Raw genomic sequence first — 9,550 nt, 5'->3', positions numbered from 1 at the left:
TGTTCAAACGGTGTACTCAACCGGTAACAAATGGCACACATCGGTTCAAACCTGTTTTCCTTAACTCTCTCGTACTTTTGTTTTAACTTATGATTCACTAACTTATTAATAGCACTTCTAATCACACACTTCCTCTTATATAAAACTCATTCTTAACCATCAAATTTAGTACACACATCTCACCAATTAATCACACTAGCAAAAAACACCAAAACCCTAACTTACTCTAACGTGAAAAGTAAAAGTAAAACTCCTAACTCAACTATTGTAATCACCATAAAATTTAGGGCTAGTAAAGAAACATAGAGGGAAATATAAATGAATTTTTCAAAAATGGAAGAAAATTCTAAAGGAACTTTTGGGTCCTCACACTCTTTCCTCCTTAAGAAAATTTCGTCCTCGAAATTTTTACTTTCCATCACCTCAGATGACTCCGGAGCTTGTTGCTTGTCTAAGGCATATACCCGTGCAGGCACTTTTGATCATTTCTATGAGGACTCATGTTTTTATTTCTAAAATAGTCATTTTTTTATAATTATTTACCCTAGAGTTAGTTAATTATATTATCGTTACATGAATTTCTTTTAAATTTCATTTTATCGAGCGCGAATCGAAAGTTCGCGTAAATCGAACTGGAATGGCTAAGTGGAGATTTAATAAATTTATATTAGACTTAAGAGCGAGTAATTACAATATTAGAGAATTACCTTGAAGGTTTAGTGCACTAGTGCAACAAATAAGAGAGAAAAGTGGTAGTGCACCTCACTATTTGAGTACTATTCAAAGTTGACTTATTGCACCTTGGACTTAGCTTCCTTAACACACTTCATCCAGCAACATTCAAATCACAAAACACACACTCTCTCTTCTCCATAGTCTCGGCCGAACACCCAAGGAAAGGGAGGAAGAAAGCTTCACTTTATCTTGCTTTATCTTGCTCTATTTCACTTCCAAATTTGCACCCAACTTCAAAACCTCTTGGAGATCAACTTTAGCTTGGAGAAAGACATCATCTTGTGGAGTTTTGGTGGAAATTTCTGGTATCATCTAGGGTTCAAGAGGTAAACTTCAACTCTTGCAATCTCTCCATTCTTCTTCAAGAATCAAGCTTAGATTGCATGGGTTTACAACCCTAAGCAAGAAATAGGTAGAGGACTTGAGGAAACCCATTTTATCTTGCTTTAATCTTTAGGTTAGCAGTCTTGAGATGAATTATAGGTAGCTAACTTGAGGTGTAATTAGTTGATTGTGGTTGTTTATGTGTTATATGAGATGAATACGGTTAGAAAGTGAAGGAAAAATCAAGGACAAGTTGTGCATGAGAGCTGGCCGAAACTGTCCTGTGATTATCTTGCTTGTATTTCGAATTTTCGTTGGTTGTTTGGCTGTGAAATTGGTTGATATATGTTGCACATTGTGTGTGCAAAGTGTCTTCAAAAAATCGTTGCATTTGGTTGAACAAAACTTGAGTTTTCGAAATTGAAAGAAATCTGGATGTCCGAACAGTAGCTCTTTGTTTGAACGAAACTCTTTGTACAAAAGTCGGAATTGAGTGCCGTTAGTGGCATTCAAAACTAGACATTCGTAGCTTTCCAATAGTATAAAAATCACTTTCTAGTTCGAATTGAGTGAACCGTAGTGATTCAACAAAGTTGACTGTCCTGTTGTGATGGTCTGTCCGAGAGGAATAGAGAAGCCGCATCTAGTGGCTCGATTTTCTCTTACTTGTGAACTGATTTTGGGAACGACTCTTTCTGATGAAATGTAGAATTATGAACCTAGTTTACAACACCATAAACCATTCTTAATTTTAACTTGTATTGAGTGAGATGTGGTCTGATTTCGAAAGTGCAACAAAGCTGGAAAATTGGAAAGTTTTTCCCTTCTTGCTGGCCGAATGGTCAGAGTTGTTTTGGGGTGTTTTGTTTTGAAAATTTTGATGTTAATTACCCATCAATTGCTCATTTAATGTTTCTGGAACCTTGGTTTCAAAAATGGAGTGGATTGGGGTTGATTTCATTGTGCAAAACGTTTGGAAAAGAAAGAAAAACAAGAGGGCAGATTACCCTTGAAACATTTTACGAATTTTAGTCATTTCGTTAACTACCTTCCCGTATGAGTTTTTACCTGAAATTTGGTATAAAAGTAGTTCGTATATGGAGGTTTAAGTGTACCAAATTTGGTGTAACTTCGATACCATTTCGATATCCAAATAACGTTCCAAAAATGGCATTTCAAATCTGGAAAACTACTGTTCAAGCAGTGAAAAGTAACCGACTTTAGGCTGTGATAACTTGTTGCTCAAAACTCTAAATTTAGTTCCATTTGTTGTGTTTAAAACCTTGTTTGGAACTCATATTTTGTTACGAATATCAAAGGCTAGTTCACTTTCTGTGAATTTTTCCGAATTTCCAAATATTGCCGAAAACTAAGACTAATTCTGTCTTGCTTGTTTAAATCAGCAACTTTGAGCTGAAAAATGAATTCTTTCCGTTTAGAATCTTGAAAAAGTATCTTCTAGGAACTTTTAGTACTTTGAACCTAGTTTCCAACGGTGTAAAGTTTTTCATTTTTGGACGTACTAAACTGAAGATTTGATTTTTTCAACTTGATCACGTAAAGCTGAAACTTTATAATTTCTTAGGAAATGAAATTTTGAGGACTTGTCACCTCTCTTGATAATAAATGATTATTTTAAACTTGATTTCACGGATGAGACAAGTTTCTCTTGAGACTTTGAATCCATACTTTTGAATCTCGATTTTCAAGAGATTTAAATTCTCTTTCGAGACATTGTCTTGGTTCTAAACAAGCGTATATTTACTCTTGGATGATGCATGATTGTGCATAATAGAAAATTGTTATTTTTTTAGGCACTCAAGAGGACTTTCAAGAGAGTCTCGGAGCAGACACCTAAAAGCATATTTACTCGTTTCCTTACTTTTGACTTGGTGAGTGTCAAGTGCATGTTATGTGGTTAAGTACGTGAATTGTTTTCTTCTTCGGCAGAGGTACAGAAGCATGCATAGTACCAGAGTTGCAGCTCCATGCCCCTTTTTTATCATTTTTTTCCATTCTGTTGTCCTCCATTTGATCATGCTAGTACCAAAGCCACTTAGCTTTAATCTAAGCGTCAAGAAGGATCTAGGAGGAAATCATCTAGGGGCTCAAGATAATCACCAGAAAATAGCAAAAAACCCGCACCATTGATGCTAGGTTTTGAAGGTATCTGGTGCCTATAAAAAGGCCACAAAATGAGAGGGTTTAGGGAGGACAATTTGGAGTGGCGGCTGGAGGGAAGAAAACTGAGAGAAAAAACCAGAAAAGAAAGGAACAAAGCAAGAAGGTCGTGAAAGGAGAACGAGAGAGACAGCAAGAGAGGTAGAGGGAGATAGACGAAACGAGAAAAGAAAGCTGCAAACGAAGGGAGAGAGTGACCGAGTGAACGAGAAAAAGAGCAAGAGAGGAAAGTTGTGGAGGAGAAGAAGGAACCAGTGGCGAAGGAAAAACCAAGCAACGAAGGAACAGCCAGAACTATCGCTACTTGCGCAATCAACCACCACCGTTGCTGTCAACCCCCACCAGAAAAAGCAATTTAAGGATTTCTTTTCCTTTCCTACCCTTAATGTCTGCTAGCAAAAGGATGGAAATGGGAGTTATCGACCTGCTTGCTTTTCTTTTTCCTCTTTTAGGAAAAAAAATACTGATCTCTTTCTGATAATTGCGCCTTTATGTTGGGATGATGTGGTTTCTATCTTTGGTAAAGGAGTTTGTTAGGTTGTGTATGAGTCGCTGTTTGCTATTGCATAAGTTAACAAAGTCAGTTCCATCTTGCTAATACGTACACCTGACTGGGTTTAATAAAAGGCATCTAAGTAAATTTGGGTCAAAGAGATTAGTACGTGAAGCTTTGTATGTATGTAAGAAGAACCCCAACCAGTCCAAAGCTAGCCAAAATCTGTGAGTGTAGTCGAAGGTTGAGAGAGGCAGTTTACTTTCTACTGTTTCCTTACGTTTTACTTGCATTTTACAGGCCAAAGATGTTTCCTTTTTGTTGTTTACCTATATTTTTTGGGTATAGCTTTGTTTGATGATCTTGTCGCCTGGGTCCAGTTTGCATTGCGCTTAAATTTGCGCAAAAAAATCTGCTGCAACAAGCTCAAAGCTTTCAGCTTGTTGCAGCAGCGTGGATGATAGGTTGCAATTTTATCATTTATTTTATTATTAATTTTCCCTATTACCTGACCCGATGTGGATTAAATGTTGGATTCTACTCACTTTTAGTATTTGGCATATATTTCAGAGAGTAGAACGAAAATACCATAATAAGTGCCAATTTGACAGCTATCAAGAAAGAGTTCAAGTAGCAGGCATCCAGGGTATTTTTGGAATATCAAGATGCGACCCTCTTTGGTAATTTGCGGAAGAAAGCATAAAAGAAAAAAAGGAACGCAGGGCTGCAGTCTTCTTCCCCCTGGGGGGAGCCGCCTCAAGCATGAGAGTAGACATTAGATAGGAATTAGAAAAAGGTGTGCAGAGAATGAGCACTACTTTAGTCCTTAGCTTTGACTTTTCCTTTGGTTCTTTGTAGCTTTTCTCCTCGGATGTCACAGGAGCAATTAGGAGATTCCATCATTATTTGTAACTTTCGTTAACCTTTCATTCGCTTGGCCGAGTTGGGTTTTCCCAAACGCAGACGATGGCCGCAGCTCTCTCTAATTTTATATGGTTTTTTCGTATCAAATATGAACTAGTTTTTTCACTCTAGTCAAGGAACAACGGAGACTTTGGTTCACCTAAAAATTGTGAGATCGATTTATTTTTATCTTTTTCTTTTATTTATTGGTATTCGCATATTCCCTAGTTACAGTGCTTATGATTGTTTAATTAATTGATTGTCTTGAATCAGGATAATTAGTTAATTTGATAATCTATTGTCAATTGGGACGTTAAATCCGTAATTGTTTAATTGTCTCAAAATAGTGATAACTGGCATGATTAGGTTTGTGTCAGGGGAATACGCGGGCTAACCTAAAATAACCCTGGTAGTGTGTGTAAGCACAAATTTTGTTGCCTAAAATAAAAGACAAGAAAACTTGCACAAATATCAAATTTATTAAATCAAATAATAAGCGGGTTACAATCTCTGAAAGTTCTTGAATCAAAGAAATTAATCCCCTGATTCTTTTCTTCAAATAGCTTCAATTGAAGGGCCGAAAAGACTTGTTCTCCAATCGAAAGGGTGTTTCCTACAATTTCGGCGTAGAAAACGACTGACTTGATGATGAAGTTGAACACTTGAAACTCTTAAGTCTTCAACACCAATGGCAAGAGGAATTGTTTGACTTGATTTGGACTTGGATAGAAGGAAAAGCTCTTGAGAGAATTTGACAGAGTTTCTCCAAACGTTAGGAATTTTTTTCTATCTTTTTGCCTTGAGGCAAGACCTTTATTTATAGTCAAAATATGTAGGCTAAGTCTTCAAGAAAACCCTCCAGAATCCTCCTGCATTTTGGGTAACTTGTCCCTTAAGAAACCCATTTAACTTGGACTTAAATAATGGGCCAATCTAAATAGTCCACTGTGAATTAATAAATTAATTAATTCACTCCAATTCAAATGGACTTTATAGATTTGATTTGATTTAATAACCCATATAATATTGGCCCAACTTGACGGTCCAAAACATAATGGACTCCTATAATTTAATTTAATTTAGTCAAGATCAATTTAATAAATCTCGACTAAATAAATTAAATAAATTTCTTTGTCTACAAATGCCCCCACTTCAAGGCTCAATTGAAGCTTGCTTGTCAAGGATTGTAATTGAGACTTGAAGTACTTGATTTTTTTTTTTTTTTTTGTATATGAAAGAAAGCCAATTCATTTGCCAATTTGTGCTTGGATTAATACATGCAATTCAAGATCATATTTATGATCAAAAGTCCCCACGGACCATGTGTCATATGAGGTCTATGGCGAGGTGCAATGCATAGGATCATTCCCATGTAATGACAATGAATTTGTTGCTTCAATTGCAATTAGTCTCAGACCTGTACTTGGGAAATCTTATATGTCCGTAGGGCCGACCAAATGTCTTTAAGAGTCAAAACGTAGCTGCCAAGTCATTCGGTGGGAACTTTCCATTAGATGTTCATCATGGAGTTTCTACTTTAGACAACCAAAACATGGTGCCAAGATTAGGAAGCACATCAAACCTTGCCGCTTAACACTAGATACAGGAAGCTTCCTAAACGGAATCGGGAACTACTCAAATCACCACCCAAAAGTCGCCCGAAGTTAGTAGCTTCCAAATTCAACCTTAAGACGTTGCCATAAACTACTGCAATCCCATAATGGACATCGATTTCCTCTTTGCAACCTGGTATCATCTCTACTTACAGGAGCAAGACCTAGCAAAGATTGACCAGCGGAAGGCTAATCGTCCCAACATTCTCTCGGAGAAAATGCAACAAGCAGGCTTCACTCTAACCAGGTAATCAACGATACCCCTTGCTGCTTGAATTTTAAATCTTGTCTACTCATATGTGAAATCAAAATTCACTTGAACTTCATCACAATTTTAGTGAATTTGGTGAAGTAAGTTGAAAATTTGCTTGTCGAGACCGCTGCTCACTTAATATTCTTTTGATTGTGGCTGCTGAAAATCGGATGCTACCAAACTTTAATTGTTGCCGCAATCATTCGTCTAACCTTGCGTTCCAGTCGTTTGTCGAATTGCCTCAGCAGTCATGTAACTCCAGTAATTGTGTTAAAGTTCTCGCCCAACACATACTATGTCCCCATCTATTGAATGTGTTAATTCAATGGGTTTCTTCCTATACAATGGTCATGTGACGCTTCGTGGCGACTGGAATTTCAGAAAGACTAGAAAGACTTCAATATTCCCTTTGCATGATAACGTCAGTCAATATCGCTAGATTTGAACTTAGCAGATCCATCTTGCTAACTATTCACATTACTCCCACCAAAGGCAAATCACAGCATTAGAGAAGATGTATCTTGGCATGAAATTTATTCCATAGCTTACTCCCTCCCTTTTTTTTTCACTAAAATTACGTCTTACATTGGTACTTTGAAACTTGCAGTTGGAATCAATATCCCCCACATAACAGAACTTATTGGTTAAGTTCGGGGATACCGGGATTACTTAAGTAAGCCGTATTGCCCTCACTCTTTTTTTTTTCTTTTTTTTTTTGAATCAATGACTATCGCTAATACAATTTAATTTAATTTTTTTTTAGATTTCCTCTTGTGTTGGCACCTTTTATCTGAGGCAAAATTGATGCTCCAACTGTGTCGGCGATTGTAGAATTGTAACTCTTGGAATTCACAACGCCAAGGTAATTTGCATATTCCATGACTTTTACTTCTTGTCAATGCCATTTTTTTTTTTGGCCACGAAGGGGAAATCCATCGTTTCAACATACACGGTGGACACTTAATTTGAAGAAGGTGCAACCAAGAAATTTGAAGAAGGTGCAACCGCAAACTCCCACGAGAGCCCATGATGGCTTGAGGAGTACAAAGAGATGGCGCAGCCAAAATTTGAAGAAGGCGCAACCGCAATCTTCCACGAGAGCCTATTATGGCTTGAGGAGTACAAAGAGATGGCGCAGCCAAAATTTGAAGAAGGCGCAACCGCAAACTCCCACGAGAGCCTATTATGGCTTGAGGAGTACAAAGGAGGAGGCGCGATTACCCACTTTAATGAGAACTCACCCAAAACTCAAGAAGCCCTTTTACTACTTTCACTCCTGCTATTTTAACCAAATTTTCCTTTTCTTGCTTTAATTGCAGGTTGATCTTGATACGATGGTGATCTTCAAGGAAGTCATATCTTCAGACGAAAAGCATCTCCTTATCGTTGACAGTGATGGTAACTCTGGTGACAAAGGAACGAAATTATTGGTGCATCCCCCTATACAAGGAAGTTACTCGGGTAAGTAGCCTTCTCACCAGTACCCAGAGTTGAAAGATTGGTCATTCGAACTTCCTCAAGATGATGGCACGAAGGTTCACTCCTTGAAATCCCTTATTCACGATAAGGAGCCAAGGACAACTCCTTTTCAAACCCTTGGCAGGCGGATCATAGATGGAGATGCACACTGGGGTCCTTCCTTGAGACTCAGTGGTGCATTCAGTTACATCGAGAATTACTGGGAGTGGTTGGAGGATATCCTCGGCAAGAGCAAACAAGTGTTCCGTGAAAATTGCTTGTTTGATGTCTTATATGTTTCGCTTTTCACATATGATAGGAACCCCCATGTACTTAGAGCATTCTGCGATGCGTGGTGTCCGGACACTAATACCTTGCATACATCTGTCGGGGAATTGTCTCTCTCACTTTGGGACTTGCACAAGTTAGGAGGACTTCCAATCATTGGGGGTATCTATAAAGAGGTAATCCCATGCGCGGAGGAGCTAACTGGAGTAAATGAAAAGAAATTAAGACATATCCCACAAAGCTGTGAGTATTTGTTCGCAGTCTTACATCATCTTCACCATGGGGAATCCAACAAATCTGGAGTTTTTGCTAACCAATGGATTAACTTCTGGTTTAAAGGCAAAACCAGGTACTCAAAGCCAAAGCAGAGAAGGATAAAGAGGGCATCTCGTGCTCAAGCAACCCAAAATCCGGATGGCGAAATTGGATAACCGCGCAAATTTTCAAGTCAAGACAATGGCGTATTTAATACCATCGGAGTTAAACTTCACTTGCGGGAAGAGACCTATCTTGCAGCATTTATATCTTGCTGGCTCTATGTCTTTGTTTTACCAGATGAGGATCTTCATTATATTAGACCATCTACTTTCAAAATGGCTAGTACAATGGCTGCAGGTCGTAAGACTTGTCTTGCTGTTCCTGTCCTGCTAAATATATACCGAAGGTTCAATAAAATTTTAAACTCAACTACCCCAGGGTGTGCGAGTGCGGCTTTTCCGGTACACTATGTATATGTTTGGTTAGCGAGTTATTTTTCTACCCATTATTTGACCCCAAATACCATGTCTGGGCCTACAATGACCAACTATTCTGGAGAGGGTGGCGCACGATACTTTGATGAAAACAGTGCTCGCGACCTCATTCATCAGGGAGACAAAGCAACTTGGAAAATCACTTCTCTTGTGAAGAATCGCAATGAACTCTTTATTGACGATGGCAAACTAGCAAATCTCGAACTAAGTTATTTTGTAAGCGCCTGCTCAAATTACTTAGTTTTGCATGTTGAAGGGGATTTCCTTGTTGAGCCATATAGTCCATATAGATTCGCGCGGTAATTCGGATTTTATCAAGTTCCTCCACAGGAACTCGGAGCAGATGTGCGTTCCACAAATTATGACTTGAGTCGAATACTCTGGCGCACTGCCAGTCGCAGTAAAACAGAGTCAAAGATACTTTTTTCTAGCTATCCCTTGAATGCTAGCAAGCACACATCTTCAGGCTTTCAAACATGGTGGTCTACGGTGCATGATGATTACCTCCTCAAAGGGCGTGATACTCATGGTTGTTAAAATCGCGATCCGG

The sequence above is a fragment of the Coffea eugenioides genome, chromosome 8 (genome assembly GCF_003713205.1).
Source record: "Coffea eugenioides isolate CCC68of chromosome 8, Ceug_1.0, whole genome shotgun sequence".
In the NCBI taxonomy this organism is placed as follows: domain Eukaryota; kingdom Viridiplantae; phylum Streptophyta; class Magnoliopsida; order Gentianales; family Rubiaceae; genus Coffea; species Coffea eugenioides.
Note: the sequence above shows the minus strand (reverse complement) of the source record.